The sequence below is a fragment of the Osmerus eperlanus genome, chromosome 23 (assembly GCF_963692335.1).
Source record: "Osmerus eperlanus chromosome 23, fOsmEpe2.1, whole genome shotgun sequence".
Taxonomy (NCBI): domain Eukaryota; kingdom Metazoa; phylum Chordata; class Actinopteri; order Osmeriformes; family Osmeridae; genus Osmerus; species Osmerus eperlanus.
The window spans coordinates 5,681,598-5,695,212 of record NC_085040.1 but is presented as its reverse complement, the minus strand read 5'-3'; positions in this window follow the sequence as shown (position 1 = coordinate 5,695,212).

The window sequence follows — 13,615 nt, the reverse complement described above, 5'->3', positions numbered from 1 at the left end:
TTTCAGTCTTTAATTGTGCCTCACATCCACTTACAGGCATACGTAATGAGGCGCCGAGTCTCGAATAGCCTTCCTCCTCTCATCACAACAACAATACCTTACATGGGCTGTAATTGCGCGGCGCGGGAAACAGCTGGCTATCAGGAGGCATGAGGAGGCAGCGCAGTCTCATGGTGAAGTTTAGCAGAAACCCTTTTCATGATCAATAATATTGGGGCCCAAGGAGCTGGTTATCAAGGAGCTGGTTATCAGCTATGTTGACATTGTTGTTGGCTTTCCCCTCATTAGTTTTCCCTCCCTCGCTCTCCCTGTTCTTCATCCCGGCACTTAACAACAACAACCACGCGTCATGGTTATGGTGGTTGGGGATAGAATAACTAATCCATCTTAAGACCTTGAGGAGTTTAATTCATGCTGATTGTTCTGAGCCTGTCCTCCAATAATCAATACATCTTGTTTCAGCAGTTTTGACAGCTTCAGAAGAGTTTAAACCCCTCTCTTTCCGAGGCAAACAAACAACTTAATATTCAAACATAAAACACATATACACACACTACCCAGACATCAACAATCAAGCACAGATGTGGAACCAGACAGACACGCAAACACAAGCGGTCTGACACAACATGAACCTAAAAGTCATAACAGTATATTGCTAAAGCGACTTAATGGCTGAGGATGAGCAACGCTCCGTAAGGTTCTTATCAGTGACCCTCCCTGTCATCCACACACACGCACAACCTCGTCATTCCGACCCACCGTGCCGTATCACTGAGTTACACAGCAGCGCCAGGCCACTCTGCAGCACTGTGTCTTCGTGGAGCTAAGAGAGAGCATTCGCTCAGACTGACCAAGGATTCACCCGTCCAGTGGAAGAGTGAAATGGCAGAGTGGTAACATGGAGGCTTGGGGATTGGCCCGCCCCGGCTCCATTTCTGTCCTGTTTAGAGGCAGGAAGGGGCCTGGAGAGGCAGAGAGCTTCATCTCTCCAACAAAAGAGAGGGGTGGGGGGGGGGGAGGGGGTTGAAGCGGATGTGTGAGGTAATTGTTCTCATTAGCATGATTTATGAACCATAAATTCACCGCTGTTCTTCCGTCCCCTATCACAAACCGAAGGATAAAGGATTTCCTTCTCGTAGTTTAATTACTTGGTCCTCTGTGTAACTCGAGTGAGAGTCACAGACGTAAAGAGGCAGCCCTGGTGAGGCTGTCCGAAGTCTGCACAGCCGCAAACGCAGTCGTACGCAGAACCGGAGCCGTGGTAAACACACTGACGCCTCAAACAGAGAGCAGGTCTTAAATGGCATTTGGGAAATTACCTCATTCATTTTATTTGCAACATGCTTGGCATAACAGGCAGTAATTGACGATGCTGTAATGAAAACGCAGGAGAAACCCTCCTTTGAATGTGTTTATTGGACAAAGTCAATAACAGCAAATGCAATGCCCCCGCTGAGCGCGAGTTTAGGAATGCAATTATGATCAATTTGAGAGCTGAGGGGCGGCCATTTTGTATCAGCCTCACACAGAGAGAATGTGCACCTCACATGAAGCGAGCTCATAAAACAAAACCGGCGGTACTTTTGCTTACGAGGAGGCCTAGCGCTGCCTGAACAAATACACACTGTGTAATGGGCTCAAGTCGTGGCTCTCATAAAGCTGCCAAAGCCACCGGATCATACAAATATAGCTCTCCTTCCCTCTGTTCCAGACATCAACTACATGGGGGCACTACGACTTTATAACGGCCATAAAATAAATGTACCTCGGTATCAAATGCAGACTGAAGTGGAATCTGAGCAACACCTCGAGGGTCAGCCCAGTCACGGCTCTCCTCTCTCTCTCTCTCTCTCTCTCTCTCTCTCTCTCTCTCTCTCTCTCTCTCTCTCTCTCTCTCTCTCTCTCTCTCTCTCTCTCTCTCTCTCTCTCTCTCTCTCTCTCTCTCTCTCTCTCTCTCTCTCTCTCTCAGTATCTCTCAGTATCTCTCTCTCCCAGTATCTCTCTCTCTCTCTCTCTCTCTCTCTCTCTCTCTCTCTCTCTCTCTCTCTCTCTCTCTCCCAGTATCTCTCTCCCAGTATCTCTCTCCCAGTATCTCTCTCTCTCTCTCTCTCTCTCTCTCTCTCTCTCACTCTCTCTCTCTCTCTCTCTCTCTCTCAGTATCTCTCTCTCCCTCCCCCCCATTTCTCATCTTTTGTATTCTATCGTTCATCCACTCCTCTGCTACATCGGTGGTGTGTGTCCCTCCACAGGTGAGTGTGTCCACATCAGCATTCCCTTCTGTTTCCTCAGACGGAGATCGGATTCCTGCCGTGCCTCGCTCGCCACACTTCACAGCTCGGGTGATACCTATCGCTACCTATCGCCGCGGTACGCTGCCCCCACGCCACACCGCCATGGCCCCCGTACCTGCCCCCCCCCCCTCCTGTCCCCACAATGGGAAAAGCAGGGATGTTTGATTTTGAACAACGTTCTGTGACTTATGCAACTTACAAGAAATACATTTATGTATACATCAACAACAGGTCCAAATCTATGTATACAGTATGTATTTAAAAACATAAATAAATAAGGGAGTCACCCATCAAATGACAGATTTTTACATTGGATGCATAGTGAACTTATAAACTTGTAAAAAGAGGTATTTTGAGTGAAATGCCCCTTTAAGGGGATCCAATGGCCAAGCGTGTGTAATTCCATATGGGTATATCTGTTAAAAGTTTGTTGTGCCTAAAGCAGGACAACAGCGCTTGTCAGGCTAGTTGAACATGTTGATTAAATCACACACAAGCAGTTGCGTGACAGACGGAGATGGCTACACTGGGTTCCTCTCATCGTCCTATCAGACGGCACCAGCTGACGGAAGCACCTGGCGTGCCTAACCTCCACATGACAGAACCCTCCCACTTCCCACAGTCCCTACCACAACGGTTACTCCGGGTTCACTGGGCTTGAAGTAGAGACCCCCCCCCCACCCCCTCAGGGTGGTGTTGTGTTCAGCAAGGGTGGAGTTATCGTAGGATGCTATCAAGTCACACCATCTAAGGTGTGTTTACGGGACAACAACTTGTGCTGATTTGCTAAAACAGCGTGCAGGTTTCCACGACCATGTTATGCGAAAGTGCTTAGAGAATTCCTGGAGTAAGATATCCTGTATGTAAACAATATCAAAAGAGATTGTTGGTTCTTGTTTTTCTGTATTTTTTTTTGTTGCAACAATGCATTAGATCAGTGAACTACATCCACAAAGGTCCATAAAGGTCATGAACCTAAACCATAGTGCACAGATGTATCATCCGATTAACAGCATGAAGTTCAAATCATTCTCCACATTTTACCATGGTAACTGAGTCGTTGTGAACTCACAGATCAGCAGGTGCTTCTGTGTGAAGGAGCTGCTATCTTCATGTTTGAACTGAAGAACACTGGACTGACATAAGCACTTATTTCTGGAGTCGCTGTGTCAATAACCCTTAAAGCCTGTCGGGCCTTGCCTCCCAGACCCTGTCTCCCAGGTTTAATTAGCCCAAAGCTTGGCTAACTGTCCACAGACCAGACCTCAGGCCACGCAGGGCTCTGTGGAGGGCGGAGGGGGTGGGAGGAGGAGGGCTGTAGACTACAGACAACAGGGAGGAGAGCCGACACCTAAACTTTGTACATTGATTACAGATGATCCCGGCAGATCCCTGTGGATTTCATGGAGGATTTAGCTCGGACTGTACCCCCTCCCCCCTCCCTTCAGCAGCCCACCATGGATGTCTACCTTCTAAGCACACACACACACAAAGAGCTAGACTGGGCTGGCATGCAGGCGAGCGAGGAGAGGAGAGCCCTGGATCACTCCAGGCAGAACAGTTATGGTCACAGATGCCATGCTGAAAAATGATTTGACCATGTTTTTGTGCATTGTCATTTTGTCATTCCGGAACAAACTTGTCTTTACCAGATAGGCCTTGTCAGGTGATCTTGGTCACTGTGTTAGACTAGGAAGTTCTGTTCTGAAGAAACAACTTCAGGCAGAGTGTCTTGTTTCCATTCTGAAGTGAATCCAATATAGAGGACAGGGGAAGCTGCCAACAGGATTTTAATGCAAAGCTCAGCAACCAATCATTTCTCTTTGTTGGTTTTAATAATGTTTCTGCCCAGATCCCATCAAACAGTTTTCAATCCCTGTCATGATTTACCAGCGTCTCCCAGTCCTTAATGTCAGCAGTTAATTAGTGGTTAATATTCAGTCTGCCTGGCAACAGATGACTGGACATCAAAGAGACAGCCGGAGGAGAAGGCATATTTGGATCCCATGTGTTCATCCTCTTTCCTATTCACTTCCTTCGTTCAGGAGGGCATACGGCCACCTTCCACCTACTGACTCGGATTTGCCCCCCCTCTCTGTCTCCCTCTCTTTTTTCTTTCTTTCCTTCCTGTGTTCTCCCCTCTTTCCCTCTTCTGCTCTCTATTTCCATCTCCTCTAGCATTCCTAAAGACCTAGTGCCCCCCTGAGGTCTGACCTGTCACAGACACACACACACACACAAGCACACACACACACACACATCAAGATACAACAATTACACTTGAATATTGGAGATTTACAGGAGGACCTGGTCAGGGCATGTCAGGGTTCCATCCGGGCGTCCAGAGGGGAAGCAGCCTGGACAGAACTTCCAACCGCAGGTTAAGCCTGATGAGTGGAATGACCATATGCCAGGGGGAAGATAATGACAAAAAATGACTTTGGATCTCCGTTACACAAAGAGACACAGCCACAGGGCCGCGACCGCGCCACAAGATTAATGGTCCTGCCAGGACCAGGAGTGCATGGAGGGGCCCGAGGACGGCACGAGGAACGAACGTCACGGAGAACCTTCCGGACAGAGACGAGGGAGCGTCGTCATCCGTCACCTGCATGCAGATGAAGACGCGGAGGCTGCCTGTGAGCGTATTGTGACAGCGAGGACAGGCTCATCACGCTGAGGCGGGAGGGAGGGATAATGATCCTGGGTAGCCATGATGGCTTCATGTTGATTAAGAGCTACCGGCGAAGCCGACCTCCAAACAATCCCCAGGAGATGGAAGATCCCCCGTGACACTCGAGCCAGTTTGGGGGTGGGAAGGGGAGGAAAGGATAAGATGAGGAGGGGAGCGAGGGAGGGAGGAAAGGGAATAGGAGAGGAGAGGGAGGGAGAGATAGAGGGAGGGATAGGGGGAGGGAGGGATAGAGGAAGGAGGGATGGTGGGATGCAATCATTTAGTAAAGTAAAGTAGGCTACACCGCTCTGCTCTTCCCAGAGTGCCCTCCGACTCACCTCCCCGCCACCTGAGAGAGCGCTGTGCCATCACAGTGCGGTGTCAATACCACAATTTGTTTTTCTATTGCCTCCCTTATCAAGGTTAAACGGAATAAATCAATCATCCTAGTTGGGGCAAAAGAAAAAAAAATACCCTTCCTGTCAGAATCTAAAGGCTATAAATAATACGGCAGCAGAAACCAAACCCTCGTGATGCGAATTTTTCCAAAAGGCAATTAACTGGGGGAGAAGGGTGGGGAGAGGTAGAAACCTGAAACAAATGCCTTCTGAAAGCCCTTCTGCCAATTCTCCGACGGGGGGGGGGGTGAGGCTTGTTCTCTGTTGTGTTTTAATTATACAACGGATGTCCTCCGTTGGGCTATTCCGATATTTTAAGCTGAAACATAATCAACACTGAGCATTGTCTATTATATTTTAAGCAATGTGCCCTTTGAAAAGCCCTTTGAGCATGGTAGATGGACTTTTATTCTGCGTTTTGTAAAACATGTAGCAGTCGTGGATTGGGAACAGGGCCAGTGGGTCTAGTATGTTTATAACCAGTGAGGTTAGGGTTTGGGCTAGTGTGGTTATAACCAGTGAGGCTAGGGTTGGGGCTAGTGTGGTTATAACCAGTGAGGCTAGGGTTGGGACTAGTGTGGTTATAACCAGTGAGGCTAGGGTTGGGGCTAGTGTGGTTATAACCAGTGAGGCTAGGGTTGGGGCTAGTGTGGTTATAACCAGTGAGGCTAGGGTTGGGGCTAGTGTGGTTATAACCAGTGAGGTTAGGGTTGGGGCTAGTGTGGTTATAACCAGTGAGGTTAGGGTTTGGGCTAGTGTGGTTATAACAAGTGAGGTTGGGGCTAGTGTGGTTATAACAAGTGAGGCTAGGGTTGGGGCTAGTGTGGTTATAACCAGTGAGGGTTGGGGCTGATGCGGTTGTGGTCAGAATAATTGCATCACCCCTCCCACACATCCTGATCTGATGACTCTGGGCATGTGTTTGGCTCAGTGCAGGACATACAGTGGAAACAAGGTACGTGTTTGTGCAGGCTCACTGCCAAGGACGGTGACATAACACCAGGACGGGCATGGTGCGTGGGGGGCAGGATGGGTTGGAGAGGGGGTGATGACACCTCGTAAATAAACATTAGAGGAGGAGTTTATTTTGGGGTCAGCTATTAAGGAAGATCTGGGCAAACACATCGAGACATTGTGACCCGAGTCAGTCGGCTATCCAAAGTCACGTGATGGCCAAATTCCTCAAAGGATTTCCAAGCAAAACACACTTGCCTAAAACTGCCTGGCCACCAAATGACCTTTGTTCCACAAGGACTTTGTTCGCTCCAGGAATTCCAGGAGTGTGATGCAGCCTTGAACAGCCACCTATAAACAGCAAGCTGCAGGTTTAATGTGGTCTATCTTGTGCGTGCAACCACTGTAGGCCCCCTACCCTTCGTTCCTCTTCTCTGGTTTCACTCGCAGACCAGGATGGAGGCAGGCTGCGGGGGAGATTGATTGGGTGCCGGTATTTATTGGGCACGGATGGCCCAGGTGCTGTGGAACACAAGCGCCACGCTTTGTTTTTATACGCTGTTTACGGCACAGCTGTTTGTGTTGGAGCTGACACTGCAGCCATAATCAGGCCTGAGTGCCGGAGCCACTCAAATCATCATCAAGGGCTCCCGATTCGGAGACACAAACAAACCTGGCGACGGCGCCCCGGCGTCCAGGGGTTTTACTGATGCCAGCCAGACCAGGGGTCAAAGGTCAAGAGGCTGACTCCCGGGGACACGAAAAGCAGTTTCAGACACGGGTAAACTCCGCAGAAGAGTTATTCTGTCCCAAGAACAGCACTAGAAAATGTGTCCCTTGATTGATGCTCATTTAAATGACCTCCTTTTCTCTGCCCTCCCCCCCGCTCTTTCCTGTCCTGTCCCTCACACTGCCCTCTTGTCCTCCAGAAGCATTAGCCTAGCACGACGGTGGCGTGTCCTCAGGAGGGCCACTGTAATCATTGTAATGCATCTCTGTTCTTTTAATTAAGGGATAATGTCCAATTTCATGACGTTTATGAGGTTATAACATCCATTAGCCCGCAACAGATGCTGTGTCTGAATAGCTAACTAGCCTGGCCATGCCACTCGGGGCATCTTCCTGGCCAGAGAGATGCAGGGGCTGCCTGCTTCCCTAATGGTGACTCACCACTCTCACCTCTCTCCTTGTTTCTCTTTCTCCCTCTCCCATCTTCGGTCCATCTCACTCTTTCTTGGCCTCTTTTACCACGCGTTACCCTTCTCTACACCTTCACCTGGCTCTCCTGTTCTGTTCTTTTCCCTCCATCCCCGAATCCCATCCCACCCCCCGCCCCTCCTCTCCCCCGTCTGTCTCTTCTCACTGCCTCCAAGCAAAAATTGGAACGAGATTTAAAGAGTATAGCTATTGAACTTTAAACAGCTTATAGCCTTGGAACATAAAAAAGGCATTAAAATTTGTGATTGCAATTAAACGGAAGTTATTCGCAATGAGAATGTCAGAAGCAGTTCTAATCATTTTTATTGTGGCGCTTAATTATTGTCGCACCCTTTTTTTTTCTTTTTTTTTCCCGCAGAAGCCAAGCGCTTTTTTCATCATCACCGTTCACTCCTCGCTAGACTGTCTGTAGACTGCAGTTCATGTCTGAACCTCCAAGTCTTTTCATTCTTTGGGCCTGCAGCCAGCAACCCCCCTTCAGGAATGACCTCAATTTTCTTAGAGCCCCCCCCCCTCCTGCCCATCTCAGTGAAGGGTGAAGGACAAAACCACCACCGAGATATCAATCATACTTCTGCAATTCTGCTAAAAATAGACCAAACCAAACCTACAAAGTCTACAACTTCTCTAATCTGTCGAGGTGCGGTATTTATAAACAAAACTACATCTCGCGTGTTCTGATAAAGGATGCCAGAATCCATTGTGTGAGTCGATGAACACTCTTGTAAACAGTCAAAAATCATGTGCAGAACAGCTGTCTCTGTGCTGGTTGACCACAGGGGACAGCCCTGTGTACAGTGGAGTACACACGTCCTTGGAAAAGAAAGGAGAGACCAGACAGTTGTCCCCTCAGCCCCTCCTGTCTCATAGGATGAGTGGAGTGTCAGCCAAGTGACAAGTGGGCCTTGTCTGATAGTCCCCTGGTAATGATGCTGATGGACCCCTCCCATGCACGTTGCCCCCCCCTCCCCCCCCCCCCCCCTGTCACCCCTTCCCAGGGGGGCTACCACTGTCACCCTGCTCAGATGGAGCCAGGTCGGGCTTAGAGAGACGGCAGGGTTGGGGGATGGAGGACAGGGGAGCGAGCTTGTCGTCTGTCCCCCGGGCAGGGTGAGGGTCTGCTGGGCAGCTGTCCGGTAATTAGTCCCCTCCCTGGTGCCTGCCCCCTGGCATCTGCTTGAGCGGACGATAACACAGCCGTGGCCCCCGGCCAGCGCTCAGGGATGCACATCACTGAGATTCATTACACTTTAGTCAACCACCCTAGCCCTCTCCCACTTACACACACACCTTCACTTTTCAAATAAACGCATATAACACTGAATGTGAGAAATGTTAAAAGTTAACACCCAACCAGAAACACCAAGAAACACACACGCACTCCTCGAAACACTATGGTAGCTTAAAGTATTCTTTTCTTATGCACTCATGCACAATACTCACACACACACTCACTCGGCTCTGCATGTGTAAAAGCAATTTTGGTCCAGTTGAAATGCCTCTCATAGGCTTTTGGCTTTACGCTTCCTGTTTTCCTAGGCCAAATGTCTGTAAGTGCACTGACCATCGAGTCCGGACAATATGTGACCTGGAACGCAAAGTCCTTCCTGCAGAGTGTCCATTTCTCACAGCAGATCTAAAACCTCCTCTCAGACTAAAAGTGCAACCATGAACCAACAATACCTCCCCTCGGATATGCAGGCAGCCTACAATGGTCTGGAAAAAGCACTTCACTTTGGCAGTGCTTTACGTGGCCCTGCCTCTGGCTTTCTCAAAGTAGTTAGTGTTTACCGTAGTTCGCTGAGTAATATGCCGTCATGGGACAGACAAAATGGTGCCCTTAAGATATTAGGGAATGCAGGTGCTTAGTCTTTGCTCTGCCCCCTTGTTTCTCCAGTCCTCTTACATTTACATTTAGTCATTTAGCAGACGCTCTTATCCAGAGCGACTTACAGTAAGTACAGGGACATTCCCCCCGAGGCAAGTAGGGTGCCTTGCCCAAGGACACAACGTCATTTTGCACAGCCGGGAATCGAACCAGCAACCTTCTGATTACTAGCCCGATTCCCTAACCGCTCAGCCACCTGACTCCCTGACTCCTCCTCTGCCTCGCTACGTCCCTCTCACTCTCTTTGCTGCCTTCCTGTCTTCAAGCAGATGTCCTTGTAGGTTCCTTGTCTTACTGTGTCTCCATTACTCCTCTATTATCTGTCACTTCTCTTCTGTCACTAGTCCTCTGTAACTACTCCTTCACTATTCCAATCCTTCACGACTCCTCCTGTTCCCACACTCCCATCTTTCTTCTCACCTGTCGTTATTTCCCTGACTTTTACCCTTGCCATCATTCTCCTCATCTCCACACGCCCCCCTTTTCATTCTTTGCACCACTATTCTCTCTCTCTCTCTCTCTCTCTCTCTCTCTCTCTCTCTCTCTCTCTCTCTCTCTCTCTCTCTCTCTCTCTCTCTCTCTCTCTCTCTCTCTCTCTCTCTCTCCCCCTTCCCCTGACTGTATCTCTTTTTTTATCTTCCACTTCTGGCTCTTTCTTCCTCTGTGGTTGAGGAACGTCTCCATCTCCTTCCCTCCGTGTCGTTTCCTGTCGAGCGTCGGAGGCCTCAGTCTCAGTTGGCGGGAGAGCCTAAGTGTCCTTGAGTGAAGGGGGCTCCTGAGAAGCTAATGGCCAGGCAGTATGACTAATGGGGAAAAACCGTGACAAAATAAGACAAATGGTTTGGACCAACTTCATTACCTAAGTGACAGCTTGACGGCGCCGCCGTATAATATGGTATTTCTCATCTGTGACTCATTGGGAAACAAGTGATGATGGCGTTGCGCGAGCTCCAACTTTATTTTAAGATGAGAAAGTTGTCAGATCTCATTTCGGCTGAAAATGGTGGGGAGCAGGGTAGGATTTGTTGCTGGTGTCGTTACTTTAAGAATGCTCGACATTACAGTGATTCTAGCCTTTACTGTTACTAGCCCTTATATTGATGCTGGCCCTTACAGTCATGCTCACGTTTATAGTGATGCTAACAGGGATGTTAGCTCTTACAGTGATGTAAACCCTTATACTGATGCAAGCCCTTACACTGATCATTTGTATTCATTGCTATCTTCTTTTCCCTTGAGAATATATTGAGCATCATCAGCTCAATTACAGACAAGTAAAAGTTTCATGGAAGCAAGGGTTATCTGGTCTGGTGTAATCACAGAATAAGCTTCCATGTATGGGCTGCTGTGAGTCTTGTGTTTTAGCATACATTATTAACAGATTGCTTGGGAGTTGAAGGGGTGAGCAAGGAACACCATGCTTCGCCTCTCTGTTCCATCGAGTTACACAGAACCCTCAAAAGATCAGGCTCCAATATTGCTAAGATTGTCTAAATAATTCATATTCATGCCAAAACCAGGAGTACAAACTCCTAAAATGATCACAGTTGTGGGGGTTTTTCTGCCCCGCAAGGTTGTATGCTCTGTTGACAGACACACAACGGTTGGGAGAGAACTAAAATAATTTTCTGGCAGTTTGAGTCTGATTTTGTCTCCTGAGCTGATTGTAATGCATTAATCGGGATGTGCTGCAGTGTGTTGGGTATTTCATGTATTTCTGACTGGCAGTTAGACTTGGGCTTCAGCAGACAGCAGAGGTTACAGTGGGTTCATACATGACAGATCAATTGAACAACACAATGATGAGAATCCATCCAGTGTAAACAGCTGTTAATATTTATCTCCTAACCTACATACTGTACTGAAGCTTGCACAGGGTACATCATGTCTCCTACTGTCAAATGTAAAAAAAATAAGTATCTATGCTCACAACACTCATGTTTTTGCCCAATGCAGGACTGTAAGATAAATCATCTATGTTGCAGAGATACTGCATGTGTTCTGGCCTCTGGGGCTCTGGTTCCAGTCTGTATACAGGCTGTAGGGCCAGAAAGCCTCGTGGTTGTGTTCCTAGCCAAGGATTCATTGCTTTTCTCAGGGAGGGGAAATCCATCAAAACCTCCCGGGAGTATCTAGGTGGAGCAGCTGTCTCCCAGTAAGGGAGGGGAAAAGTGTCAGAGTTGCACATTGTGTGTTATTGTTGAGGTTTCTCTTCTTCCACTCCTCCTCTCCACTCTCCTCCCCACCCATCCCCTCCTCAACTTGCCTACCTGCCATGCTATTTATGTCTGCAAAGCCATTTTTGGGGAGCTTGGAGCATTACACAACTTCAATTCCAGCTATATTCCATTTGCAAATGGCACCAACATGCCTTTCTAGAAGCCCACAGGAGATGCCTTGTTGGGGGGAAAAAATCAATGACTTCATCCAATCGTATTACAAATGAAACGTCTGCAATTGATTCTGTTGCAATCTGCTATTCTTTTTGAATTTAGAGGAAGCTACACTATTTGAACACACCAAGGATTTCTCTCTTTCTTTCTTTCTTTCTCTATCCTTTTCTGTTCCATCTGTCATGACCAAATGAAAGCAGATTAAGCCAAGTGGTTTTCTGAAGGTGAGTGTTGATAGTTGATAGATATTAAACGACTTTCAAAGCAATTACACTTCCTTCTCAGCAACAGCTAACCATACTTCTCCAAAGATAAGAAGGAGGGAGGGAGGGGAAGAAAGAGAGAGGGGGGGGGGGGAGAGGGAGGGAGGGAGTGAAGGAGAAGTCTGCCACAGAGGAGGTGTGAAATGAATTATTCAAAGGTCATCCTCTGGTCCGTGGGACTCGGCGGCCAGGACAAATCCAGCAGGTGTTCTGGGCGCGCCTGTCTATTTCCACAAAGAATGATTTCCTTTCTCTCTTTTTCTCTCCCTTGCTCTTTTTCTGTATCCTTTTTTTCACTGCCTCTCGCTGTGAGACATCTACAAAGATTTATGAATTAAGGCTTGAACTAACCACCCCCACACACACCCCCACTCCCTCCCTCCCTCTCTCACTCTCTCACTCTCTCCCTCGCTCTCTCCTTCCCTCCCTCTCTCCCTGACCCCCCATGCGGCTCCAGCCAATTGAAGTCTGGACTTCAGACTCTTCAGCTGAGCTGGCGGGTCACTACCCACACGCCCCTGCGCTGACCCCCGCCAGCCCGCCCATGGTGCTGGAAACATGGGCCTTTGAAAGGCAGGAACAGGAAGCCTCTGTAAAGAAACATGTTTCCAACCACTCAGAACGGACGATGCTGCGTTCACCTGGGATGACAGGGAGAGAGAGAGAGAGAGAGAGAGAGAGAGAGAGAGAGAGAGAGAGAGAGAGAGGGATAAAAAAAGGGATAGAGAAATAAAGAGAGTGTGTTTCTGAAGGTAACCCAGTGATTCTACGATGTGAGATTCAATAAAATAGGTCAATAGAGAAAAGTCAATGCATCGAAGCATTCTCCGCCTGAACACTAGATCCATCCATTCTAAAGGACAAGTGGGAAAAGATAAGGAAGCAGGAAGTAAAGAAGGACGAAGGAAGAATGGAGAGGAGAGACAACCTGTTTCCACTGAATGTTCCCCTGTTGGGAAATCTCGAATCAAAACAATCTTCACAAAAGAAACAGTACATCAATGCCAACACAGCCTCCCCAGCAAGACCCATCCTGACATCATTTCCTGCTATTTAAATAGCATGTAAGGACGTGTGCGCGAGTCACAAGGGTAAACTCAAAGATATCTTCAGTGGTTCACCACAATTACCAGGTCCCCAACGACCACATAAAGCACGGCCACGGCTGTAAAAGACAACACCCTGTTAGTGTGCCGTGTAACGACACAGGCAACCGCTCCTTTTTTCTTTTTTCTTTACGATCTCTCGCCAATCTCTCTCCGATGATTCGCACATTTCCATCCTTGTTCTGCTTCGGCAGGTTTCCCTATTATCATTCTCCTGACCTGCCTCACATTGGATAATTGCCACAGATAACTTAAGATTTCCCACTCTGCTTATTCCCGCTGAGGGGGTCTCGCTCTGGTTGGATGGACAGACCCATATTTCTGTCATAACTGGCATGGATCTCTATGTTTGCTAGTTTGGTAGCAGGGGAGCTGTGTGTCCACGGAGGCCTTGGACACATTGAAAGAGCCCAGCTGGGGGACATGCTGC